Below are 13,288 nucleotides of genomic sequence, written 5' to 3'. Positions count from 1 at the left end.
CAAAACAGAGGCTAAATAATTTATTTATTACTAAACAGGAGCAAAGAGCAAGGAGTAAAAATAAAATTGGGTTGCCTCCCAACAAGCGCTATCGTTTAACGCCCCTAGCTAGGCATAAAAGCGAGGATAGACCTAGGTATTGCCATCTTTGGTAGGCAATCCATAAGTGGCTCTCATGATAGTTTCATATGGCAATTTTATTTTCTTTCTTGGAAAGTGTTCCATGCCCTTTTTAATGGAAATTGAAATCTAATATTCCCTTCCTTCATATCAATAATCGCACCCACTGTTCTAAGGAAAGGTCTACCAAGAATAATAGGGCAAGAAGGATTGCAATCTATATCAAGAAAAATGAAATGTATGGGCACATAATTCCTATTTGAAACAATAAGAACATCATTAATCCTTCCCATAGGTTTTTTAATAGTAGAATCCGCAAGATGCAAGTTTAGAGAGCAATCATCAAAATTACGGAAATCTAGCAAATCACACAAAGTCTTGGGAATAGTAGAGACGCTAGCACCCATATCACACAAAGCATAAAACTCATGATCTTTAATTTTAATAGTTGGTTCCCACTCATCATAGAGTTTTCTAGGGATAGAGACTTTCAACTCAACTTTTTCTTCATAAGATTGCATCAAGGCATCAACAATATGTTCGGTGAAGGCTTTCTTTTGACTATAAGCATGTGGAGAATTTAGCACGGGTTGCGACAAGGAAATACAATCAATTAAAGAGAAACTCTCATAATTAAATTCCTTGAAATCCAATATAGTGGGTTTAGCAACATCTAGATTTTTATTTCTTTCAATCCCACTTTCATCAATTTCATCATAAAGATCTAAATACTCTGAATTTTTAGAACGCCTTCTAGGTAAAGGAAGATCATATTCAGTTTCATCAAGATTCATATTGCAAAACAAAGATTTAATAGGAGACACATCAATAACTTTTAGATCTTCATCTTGATTTTCATAGGAATTGGAAGAACACGCTTTAATAAAGACATCTTTGGAAGCACGCATCCTAGTGGTTCTTTCCTTGCACTCGTCAATGGAAATTCTCATGGCTTTGAGAGACTCATTGATATCATGCTTAGGAGGAATAGATCTAAGCTTTAAAGAATGAACCTCAAGAGAAATTCTATCAACGTTCCTAGCCAAATCATCAACTTTAAGCAATTTCTCTTCAAGCAAAGCTTTAAAATTCTTTTGTGAATTCATAAACTCTTTAACACCATTCTCAAATTCAGAGGGCATCTTATTATAATTTCCATAAGAGTTGTTGTAGGAATTCCCATAATTATTAGAAGGATTACTAGGATATGGCCTAGGATTAAAATTCCCTCTATAAGCGTTGTTACCAAAATTATTCCTACCAACAAAATTCACATCCATAGATTCATTGTTATTCTCAATAAAAGTAGACAAAGGCATATCATTAGGATCAGAAGAAACACTCTTAGTAACAAATAATTTCATAAGTTCATCCATCTTTCCACTCAAAACATTGATTTCTTCTATCGCATGCACATTTTTATTAGAAGATCTTTCAGTATGCCATTGAGAATAATTAACCATAATATTATCTAGGAGTTTAGTAGCATCCCCTAAACTAATTTCCATAAAAGTGCCTCCCGCGGCCGAATAAAAGATTTCTGGAAGCAAAATTCAATCCGGCATAAAATTTTTGTATAATCATCCACAAATTCAAACCATGAGTAGGGCAATTACGTATCATTAATTTCGGTCTCTCCCAAGCTTGTGCAACATGTTCGTGATCAAGTTGCTTAAAGTTCATAATATCGTTTCTAAGAGAGATGATCTTAGTGGGAGGAAAATACTTAGAGATGAAAGCATCTTTGCACTTGTTCCAAGAATCAATACTATTTTTAGGCAAAGACGAAAACCAAGCTTTAGCACGATCTCTAAGCGAAAAAGGAAATAGCTTCAACTTAACGACATCATTATCGACATCTTTTTTCTTTTGCATATCACATAAATCAACGAAGCTATTCAAATGAGTAGCGGCATCTTCACTAGGAAGGCCGGCGAATTGATCTTTCATAACAAGATTCAACAAAGCAGTATTGATTTCACAAGATTCAGTATTGGCAAGAGGAGCAATCAGACTGCTAAGGAAATCATTATTATTGGTATTGGTGAAGTCACACAATTTGGTAGTATCTTGAGCCATCGCGACAAACAAGCAATCCAACACACGAGCAAACAAAAGCAAATGGGCAAAAGAGGCAAATAGAGAGGGAGGATAGAGAGAGAGCGCGCACGTGAATAAAATGGCAAGGGTGAAGTGGGGGAGAGGAAAACAAGAGGCAAATGACAAATAATGCAATGCGAGAGATAGGGATTGTGATGGGTACTTGGTATGTTGACTTTTTGCGTAGACTCCCCGGCAACGGTGCTAGAAATCCTTCTTGCTACCTCTTGAGCTTGCGTTGGATTTCCCCGAAGAGGAAGAGATGATGCAGCAGAGTAGCGTAAGTATTTCCCTTAGTTTTTGAGAACCAAGGTATCAATCTAGTAGGAGGCCACGCTCAAGTCCCTCGTACCTGCACAAAATGATAGCTACTCGCAACCAACGCGATTAGGGGTTGTCAATCCCTTCATGGTCACTTACGAGAGTGAGATCTGATAGATATAATATTTTTGGTATTTTTCGTATAGAGATGCAAAGTGAAAAGTAAAAGGCAAAGTAAAAAGCAAAACAAGATTAAAGTGATGGAGATTGATATGATGAGAATAGACCCGGGGGCCATAGGTTTCACTAGTGGCTTCTCTCAAGAGCATAAGTATTCTACGGTGGGTGAACAAATTAATGTTGAGCAATTGACAAAATTGAGCATAGTTATGAGAATATCTAGGCATGATCATGTATATAGGCATCACGTCCATGACAAGTAGACCGAAATGATTCCGCATCTAATACTATTACTCCACTCATCGACCGCTATCCAGCATGCATCTAGAGTACTAAGTTAAAAATAGAGTAACGCTTTAAGCAAGATGACATGATGTAGAGAGATAAATTCATGCAATATGAAATAAACCCCATCTTGTTATCCTCGATGGCAATGATGCAATACGTGCCTTGCTGCCCCTTCTGTCACTGGGAAAGGACACCGCAAGATTGAACCCAAAGCTAAGCACTTCTCCCATGGCAAGAACTACCAATCAAGTTGGCCAAACCAAATGTATAATTCGAAGAGACTTGCAAAGATAACCAATCATACATAAAAGAATTCAGAGAAGATTCAAATATTATTCATAGATAGACTTGATCATAAACCCACAATTCATCGGTCTCAACAAACACACCGCAAAAAGAAGATTACATCAAATAGATCTCCACGAGAGAGGGGGAGAACTTTGTATTGAGATCTAAAAAGAGAGAAGAAGCCATCTAGCTACTAACTATGGACCCAAAGGTCTGAGGTAAACTACTCACACTTCATCGGAGAGGCTATGATGATGTAAAAGCCCTCCGTGATGACGGCCCTCTCCAGTGGAGCTCCGGAACAGGCCCCAAGATGGGATCTCGTGGATACAGAAAGTTACGGAGGTGGAATTAGGTTTTTGGCTCCTGTTCTGATCGTTTGGGGGTACGTAGGTATATATAGGAGGAAGGAGTACATCGGTGGAGCTCCGAGGGGCCCACGAGGTAGGGGGCGCGCCCTGGGGGGGCGCCACCCTCGTGACCGCCTCTCTGATGCCTTGGCGTAGGGTCCAAGTCTCCTGGATCACGTTCGGTGAGAAAATCACGTTCCCGAAGGTTTCATTCTATTTGGACTCCGTTTGATATTCTGTTTCTTCGAAACACTGAAATAGGCAAAAAACAACAATTTTGGGCTGGGCCTCCGGTTAATAGGTTAGTCCCAAAAATAATATAAAAGTGGAAAATAAAGCCCAATATAGTCCAAAATAGTAGATAATATAGCATGGAGCAATCAAAAATTATAGATACGTTGGAGACGTATCAGCTACCGGTGCTATGATCCAGTCTCTCACCGTATGATCACCTCGAGACATGTTTACTTTGATGAAAGGGTATTTCCGTTTCACCAGGTCTCTTCGGGCATCGGTTCATCATCACCATGGTCGCCCTCCACCATTGGCTCCTAGCCAGGCGTCCTGATCGTCCCGGACGCTTCTCAGCGGCCACATGGGGGTCGCCTACGCTCAGCTCTTGGGCCGTCTCCTGGCTTCCCAGCGCGGGCGCTAACTTCGGACATCCCTACTCCAGCCACTGGCTCGCTGTCTGCCTTGCCCGCTACTATTGGAGGCTCGAACGCTAGAGGATCTGGCTCGGTGCCTACCTAGCCCACCGTGCGTGGAGGTTCAGGTGCCAAAGGCGCTAGCTCGGTGCCCGCCTCACCCTCTACAGCTGGCGGATCGGCCCTAGTCTCGCCCGACTCCGTTATCGCCACCGAGTCGTCGGCCATCTCCACGTACACTACCTCGGCAAGCTCAGCTGGGGGTTTCTTGTTGGGGAATGTTGCATGGAAAACAAAAAAATTCCTACGCTCACCAAGATCAATCTAGGAGATGACCATCTACGAGAGGAGAGATTGGATCTACATACCCTTGTAGATCGCTAAGCGGAAGCATTAAGAAACGCCGTTGATGTAGTTGAACATCTTCGCGATCCATTCACGATCCGTCCCACGAACTCCGATCCAAGTGCCGAATGGATGGCACCTCCACGTTCAACACACGTACGACTTGATGACGCCTTCACCTCCTTGATCTAGCAAGCGATGGTGAAGTAATAGCTCGAGTCCTCCGACAACATGATGGCGTGGTGGCAGTGGTGGTGGTGGAATCTTAGCAGAGCTTTGCTAAGCAGTACGGAGAGGAAGAGGGCTACGAGGGAGAGGAAGGGCCACGCCGTGGAGTGGAGAAGTGCTCAATGGTGCGACTGCCCTCTCTCCACCTCTCTATATATAGGGGAAGGGAGGAGGGGGTGGCACCCCTAGGGTTTCCCCTAGGGGGCGGCGACCAGGGCAGATGGGATCTCCCCTAAGGTGACTTGCCCCCAAGCCAGGTGGAGGTAACCCTAGAGGGGGCGCCCCACCTCTCCTAGTCACGTGGGAATGGGTGAGGGGGGCGCACAACCCCTTAGTGGGCTGGTTTGCCCCTCCCCTTGGACCATGGGGCCCCCCAACACTTGCCGGGTGATATGTCTCCAACTTATCTATAATTTTTGATTGTTACATGCTGTTATATTATCAATCTTGGATGTTTTATAATCATTTTATATCATTTTTGGCACTAACCTATTGACATAGTGCCAAGTGCCAGCTGTTGTTTTTTGCATGTTTTTTACATCACAGAAAATCAATACCAAATGGAGTCCAAATGCAGCGAAACTTTACAGAGTTTTTTTATGGACCAGAAGACACCTAATGGGCCAAGGCTGCTCCTGGGGGGGTGCTCTGAGGAGAGCACAACCCACCAGGGCGCGCCAGGAGGCCCAGGCACGCCCTGGTGGGTTGTGCCCACCTCGGGTGCCCCCCGGACCGCCTCTTTACTCTATAAATACCCCAATATTCCAGAAACCCTAGGGGAGTCAATGAAATATTCTTATTGCATTACTCCATTTTTCCATGAACTTAATACAGTCCACACATCGACTCTGCGGCGGCTGGATGAATATTTCGTCGACTCCACTAGGGGCTTGGGAATATTTGGGTATTTATAGAGCAAAGAGGCGGTCCGGGGGGCACGGGAGGTGGGCACAACCCACCTGGGCGTGCCAGGGCCTCCTGGCATGCCCTGGTGGGTTCTGCCCCCCTCAGGGCACCCCCTAGGTCCAACTAGGGCCTATCTGCTTCCTTTTTGCCCATAAAAAATCATCGTAAATTTTCATGCCATTTGGACTCCATTTGATATTGATTTCCCGCGATGTAAAAAACATGGAAAAAACAAGAACTGGCACTGGGCACTATGCCAATAGGTTAGTACCAAAAAATGATATAAAATGATTATAAAACATCCAAGATTGATAATAAAACAACATGGAACAATCAAAAATTATAGATACCTTGGAGACATATTAGCATGCCCAAGCTTAACTCCTACTCGTCCTCGAGTAGGTAAGTGATAAAAACAGAATTTTTGATGTGGAGTGTTGTTCATCAAGTCATATCATATTCTTTTCTTTATAGCATGGACATTTGGACTTTTATGTGATTCAAAGCAATAGTCTACTTTTGACATAATAATTTAGATACTCAAGCATATCAACAAGCAACCATGTCTTTCAAAATATCAATGATAAAATAAGTTATCCCTAGCCCATCATGCTCAAAGATTGATCCATTCATGAAACACACTTGAATATTTACTACACTCAATACTTGAGCACGATCATATTGCCTCCTAGTTGGTGCTTTTACGAGAGAAGATGGAGAATCAAATTTCAAAATAAAAATTGCATAAAGTAAAAGATAGCCCTTTGCAGAGGGAAGTAGGGATTTGTAGAGGTGCCAGAGCTCAAAGCGAAAAATTGGAGATAAAAACATTTTGGGAGATGTATCCATCCCACCAACGAAAATGACTTAGAGTTCTGAACACTTTCCATGCTAGATATGCCATAGGAGGTTCCCAAACTGAAAATATAGTTTATTCCTTTTTCCACCATAACTTTTACTTTCCATGGCTAGCCGTATCCACGGGTGCCCTATATACCAACACTTTCCAAGGAATTTATTATTTGACAACATAAAATAAATTCATTTTTGTTTTTGCATTTCGGGACTAGGCATCCCTAATACCTTTGCCTTACACTCGTGCAATGACAAGTGAATAAACACTCATCTTGAGAATAACACATCTAGCATGGAAAATATTATTAGCCACCCCGCATCGTTCCGCGAGTGAAACAAACACACAAAAGGGAAGTTTATTTTGAAAATTAGAGACGACACATGCAAATTTTCTTAGAACGGCAAAAGAATACTGCATATAGGTACATATAGTGGACTCATGTGACAAAACTGGTTTAAAGGATTTTGGATGCACAAGTAGAGATCATACTTTGTGCAAAATGAAGGCTAGCAAAAAGATTGAGAAGCGACCAACCAAGAAATGAATAATCTCATAAGCAAGCATTAACCATAATTAACACCGAATAATGCACCACAAGTAGGATAAAATTTTGATTACATGATTATTGACTTTCGTGCATGCATAGGGAATCGCAAACCTTAACACCAATATTCCTACTAAAGCATAATTACTCATCAAGATGACTCACATATCACATCATCATATCTCAAAACTATTACTAAGAATCAAGTTTATTTTGTCCAATGATCTTCATGAAATTTTCTTTTTCTTTATACTTCTTGGATATCTATCACTTTGGCGCTAATTTTCATGTGTTGCTTTTCATAAGCTCAAACAAATATAAGTGAAGATCATGAGCATAACAAATTTCTTTCTCTCAAAATAATTTAAGTGAAGCAAGAGAGAATTTCTTCAAAATTTTACTAACTCTCAAATAAATCTAAGTGAAGCAAGAGAGAATTTCTTCAAAAATAACAAAGCACGCCGTGCTCAAAAAGATATAAGTGAAGCACTAGAGCAAGTCCTAGCTCATAAAAGATTTAAGTGAAGCATAGAGAGCAATTCTAACAAGTCATGACATAATTTTGGCTCTCTCAAATAGGTGTGTCCAGTAAGGATTGATAACTTAAAAAACAAAATAAAACAAGCAAAGACACATATCATACAAGTTGCTCGAAGCAAAACACATACAATGTGACGAATAAAAATATAGTCTCGAGTAAAATACCGATAGTTGTTGGAAGAAAGCGGGGATGCCACTCGGGGGCATCCCCAGTCTTAGTTGGTTGCTCATTCTTGGATAATATCTTGGGATGCCAAGGCATCCCCAAGCTTAGGCTCTTATATCCTTCCTTCATCCATCGTAAGATAACCCAAAACTTGAAAACTTCAATCACACAAAACTCAACAAAGCCTTCGTGAGATCCGTTAGTATAAGAATAATAAACCACTACTATAAGTGTTGTATCAAACAAATTCATATTTTGTTTTTGTATTATATCTACAGTATTTCAACTTTTCTATGGCAAACACTCATCAATGAAAACCATAGAGCCATCAAAATAAGCACACAACACAAAGAAAATAGAATCCGTCAAAACAGAATAGTCTGTAGCGATCTGACTATTTCGAAAACTTCTGTAACTCCAAAAACTCTGAAAATTAGGAAGACCTGAGAAATTTGTATATTGATCTACTGCAATTGGAATGGATATTTTATCGCTCTCTAGTAAAAAATGAAAATTAAATTTCGTGACCACAAACTTTCTGTTTTTTTCAGCAAGATCAAACAACTATTGCCCAAGAAGATCCTAAAGGCTTTACTTGGCACAAACACTAATTAAAACATAAAAAACACAATCATAATAGTAGCATAATTGTGTAAACACTCAAGAAGAGAAAGCAAAAATAAATTTTATTCATTGGGTTGCCTCCCAACAAGCGCTTTAGTTTTACACCCTTAGCTAGGCATAAAGCAAGGATCTAAGTTCTGTCATCCTTCTTCTTCTTAATTTTCTTGGGGGTATTTTTATCAGGAGGTTTTGTAATCACAACATAAAACATATTATCCATAGAAACTTTAGCATTCCTTATTTGATTTTCATCATAACCCCTTTGATTTCCTGCTACAATCCAAGAATAGTGTTGATTAACATTATTAAAAACTTGTTGGATTATATCTAGAACGGGGACCTCCTTTTTAAGATTCTCATCAAAGATCTTATTATCCCCAAGCAAGTGCCTTAGATCATAATTACTATTGTAAATAATTTCGTCTATCACAAGATTTTCACGATTCATACAATAGAAATCAAAGGTTTCCCTAGCTTCCTGAATTATGTAGTCAAACTTGTTCATAAGAACGAGAGTGGACAAATTTTTGGCTCTAGGATTCTTTATTTCGTGAAACTCAAAAAACAATCTTTGCAAAGTAGGATGAGTGCGGATAAATTTCCTTTCAAGTTTCAGAACTAATGTTGAAATAGCATTCGCATAAGATATAGTAGTTTTAAGTATAGGAGCATCATCAAGACTCAAATTTCCAACACAATTGAAGAATTCTTAGATACGTTCTTTTCCCATAACATTCCCTTGCCCCAAGATAAAAGTTTTAGCATCCAGATTGCCTGTACGTCCAATCTTAGGAGTAAGGCCATCATCTGTTGGTGCCATACTGAAATCACTCATGATTTCAAGCAAAGGATAGATCTGACGAGAAAAAGGCGAACAGAAAAAGAGAGGCAAATAAAACAGTAAATGTTTGTGAAGTGGGCGAGAGGAAAACGAGAGGCAAATGGAAAATAATGTAAATTGCAAGGAGATGAGATTTGTTATTAGGAACCTGGTTATGATGAAGATCCTCCCCGGCAACGGCGCCAGAAATTCTCCTTGATGGCAGCTGGAACTACGTTGGTATTTCCCCAGAGAGGGAGGGATGATGTAGCATAGCATCGGTAGAGTATTTCCCTTAGTTATAAAACCAAGGTATCGAACCAGTAGGAGAACCAAGCAACACAACATAAACAACACATGCACACAAATAACAACACCTCACAACCCGACGTGTTAAAGGGGTTGTCAATCCCTTTTGGGTAACGACGCCAGAAGTTGGTGCGACGGTAAAAAGGTTGTAATAGATTGGATAAATAGATCGCAAATAAAATAAAGTACATCAAAGTATTTTTGCATTTTTGGTTTAATAGATCTAAAAATAAAATCAAGGAAAAAGTAGATCACAAAGGCAAATATATGAGAAATAAGACCCGGGGGCCGTAGGTTTCACTAGTGGCTTCTCTCAAGAAAAATAGCAAACGGTGGGTGAACAAATTACTGTTGGGCAATTGATAGAACTTCAAATAATTAAGACGATATGCAGGCAATGATCATTACATAGGCATCACGTCCAAGATTAGTAGACCGACTCATGCCTGCATCTACTACTATTACTCCACACATCGACCGCTATCCAGCATGCATCTAGTGTATTAAGTTCATGGAAAATGGAGTAATGCAATAAGAATGATGACATGATGTGGACAAGATTCGTTTATCTATATGGCGGTAGATATAGATCTTGTATTTTTATCCTTGGTAGCAACGATACATACGTGTCGGTTCCCTTTCTGTCACTGGGATCAAGCACCGTAAGATCGAACCCACTACCGGGCACCTCTTCCCATTACAAGATAAATAGATCGAGTTGGCCAGACAAAACCCAAATATCGGAGAAAAACTACGAGTCTATAAGAGATCTTGCATAAAAGAGATTAAAGAAACTCAAATAATTTCATGGATATAAAAACATAGATCTGATCATAAACACGAAGTTCATCAATCCCAACAAACACACCGCAAAAGAGTTACATCATATGGATATCAAAGAGACCATTGTATTGAGAATCAAGAGAGAGAGAGAGAGAGATGAAGCCACCTAGCTACTAACTACGGACCCAAAGGTCTACAAAGAACTACTCACGCATCATCGGAGAGGCACCAATGGAAGTGGTGAACCCCTCTGTGATGGTGTCTAGATTGGATCTGGTGTTTCTGGACTCTGTGGTGGCTGGATGAATATTTCATAGACTCCCCTAGGGTTTTGGGAATATTTGGGTATTTATAGAGCAAAGAGGCGGTCCGGGGGGCGCCCGAGGTGGGCAAAATCCACCTGGGTGCGCTAGGGCCTCCTAGCGCGCCCTGGTGGGTTGTGCCCCCCTCGGGGCACCCCCAGGTGCAACCAGGGCCCAACTACTTCCTTTTGGCCCATAAACAATCATCGTAAAGTTTCATGCCATCTGTACTCTGTTTGATACTGATTTCCCGTGATGTAAAAAACATGGGAAAAAATAGGAACATGGACTAGGCACTATGTCAATAGGTTAGTACCAAAAAATGATATAAAATGATTATAAAACATCCAAGATTGGTAATAAAACAGCATGGAATAATCAAAAATTATAGATACATTGGAGACGTATCAGTTTGGCCAACTTGATCTATTTATCTTGCAATGGGAAGAGGTGCTTTGTAGAGGGTTCGATCTTACGGTGCTTGATCCAGTGATAGAAGGGGAACTGACACGTATGTATCGTTGCTACTCAAGATAAACGATGGGGTCTATCTCTACATAGATAGATCTTGTCTACATCATGTCATCATTCTTATTGCGTTACTCTGTTTTCCCATGAACTTAATACACTAAAGATGCATGCTGGATAACAGTCAATGTGTGGAGTAATAGTAGTAGATGCAGGCAGGAGTCGGTCTACTAATCTTGGACATGATGCCTATATAACGATCATTGCTTGGATATCATCATGATTATTTGAAGTTATATCAATTGCCCAACAGTAATTTGTTTACCCACCGTTTGCTATTTTTCTCTCGAGAAGCCACTAGTGAAACCTATGGCCCCCGGTTCTCTTTCTCATATTATTTGCCTTTGCAATCTGCTTTTATTTTCCTTTTATTTTCAGATCTATTAAACCAAAAATACAAAAATACCTTGCTGCAATTTATTTTATTTGGCGTTCTATCTATCAATATTTACAACTTTCTCCCGTCCGCGTACCAATTTCTAGCGTCGTTACCCGAAAGGGATTGACAACCCCTTTAACATGTCGGGTTGCGAGTATTTGTTATTTGTGTGCATGTGTTGTTTACATTGTGTTGCTTGGTTCTCCTATTGGTTCGATAACCTTGGTTTCATATCTGAGGGAAATACCTACCGCCGCTGTGCTGCATCATCCCTTCCTCTTTGGGGAAATACCGACGTAGCTTCAAGAAACATCAAATGGAATTTCTGGCGCCATTGCCAGGGAAGATCTTCAACATATACCAGGTTCCTAATCACAAATCTCATCTCCTTGCAATTTACATTATTTGCCATTTGCCTCTCGTTTTCCTCTCCCCCACTTCACAAAAAATTGCCGTTTTTTCGCTCATCTTTTCCGCTCACCGTTTTCTTGCCGGATCTGTTTTTGAGTGCAATCTTGTTGCATAGTCATCATGACTCAAGAGAACACCAAGTTGTGTGATTTCTCAAATACCAACAACAATGATTTTATTGGCACTTTGATTGCTCCTCCCGCCAATAGTGCGGAGTCTTGTGATATTAATACTGCTTTGTTGAATCTTGTTATGAAAGATCAATTTTTCGATACTCCTAACGAGGATGCCGCATCCCATCTTAATACCTTCTAGAATTATGAAATATGCAAAAGAAAAAAGATGTGGACAATGATGTTGTGAAGATGAAATTATTTCCATTTTCTTTGTGTGGTTTTGCAAAAAATGGTTCTCTTCTTTGCCTCGCAATAGTATCGATTCTTGGAATATGGGCAAAGATGCTTTTATCAGTAAGTATTTTCCACCCGCAAAAATTATTTCCTTTAGAACCCATATCATGAATTTCAAGCAACTTGAACATGAGCATGTTGCATAATCTTGGGAAGGGGTGAAAATGATGCTAAGGAATTGCCCAACTCATGGGTTAAATCTTTGGATGATCATACAATTTGTTTTATGTGGGATTGAATTTTGTTTCTCGTAATCTTTTAGATTCTATCACGGGTGGTACTTTTATGGAAATTACTTTGGGTGAAGCCACCAAATTTCTTGATAATATTATGGCAAATTATTCACAATGGCATACCAAAAGAGCTCCTACTGGTAAAAAAGTTAATTCAGTTGAAGAAATTTCTTCTTTGAGTGAAAAAGTTGATGCTCCGATGAAATTGGTTGCTAGTAGAAGTGCTCCTAGTGATTTTAATTACATGCCTTTGTCTACTTTGATTGAGCAAAATAGTGATGCCGTAGATGTGAATTTTATCTCTCGAAATAATTTCAACAACAATGCTTATACAGGTAATTTTAATCTTAGGACTTTTCCTAGTAATTCCTTAAATAATTATGGTAATTACTATGGAAATCATTCTTATAATAATAATAGGAACACCTCTGATCTTGAGAATAATATTAAAGAATTTATCAACATGCAAAAAGTTTTCAACACCTTCATAGAAGAAAAGTTGAATAAGATTGATGATTTGTCTAGAAGTGTTGATAGAATTTCTCATGATGTGGAAAATCTCAAGATGAAATTTTTTGTGCCTAAGGTTGATGAATCAATTAAAGCTCTTTATGTTTCTATGTATGAAAGTAAGAAAAGAACCGCTATGCTTAGAGCTAAAAGAGAATTT

Source organism: Triticum aestivum, chromosome 5A (genome assembly GCF_018294505.1).
Source record: "Triticum aestivum cultivar Chinese Spring chromosome 5A, IWGSC CS RefSeq v2.1, whole genome shotgun sequence".
Classification (NCBI taxonomy): domain Eukaryota; kingdom Viridiplantae; phylum Streptophyta; class Magnoliopsida; order Poales; family Poaceae; genus Triticum; species Triticum aestivum.
This window is presented reverse-complemented; position numbering follows the sequence as displayed.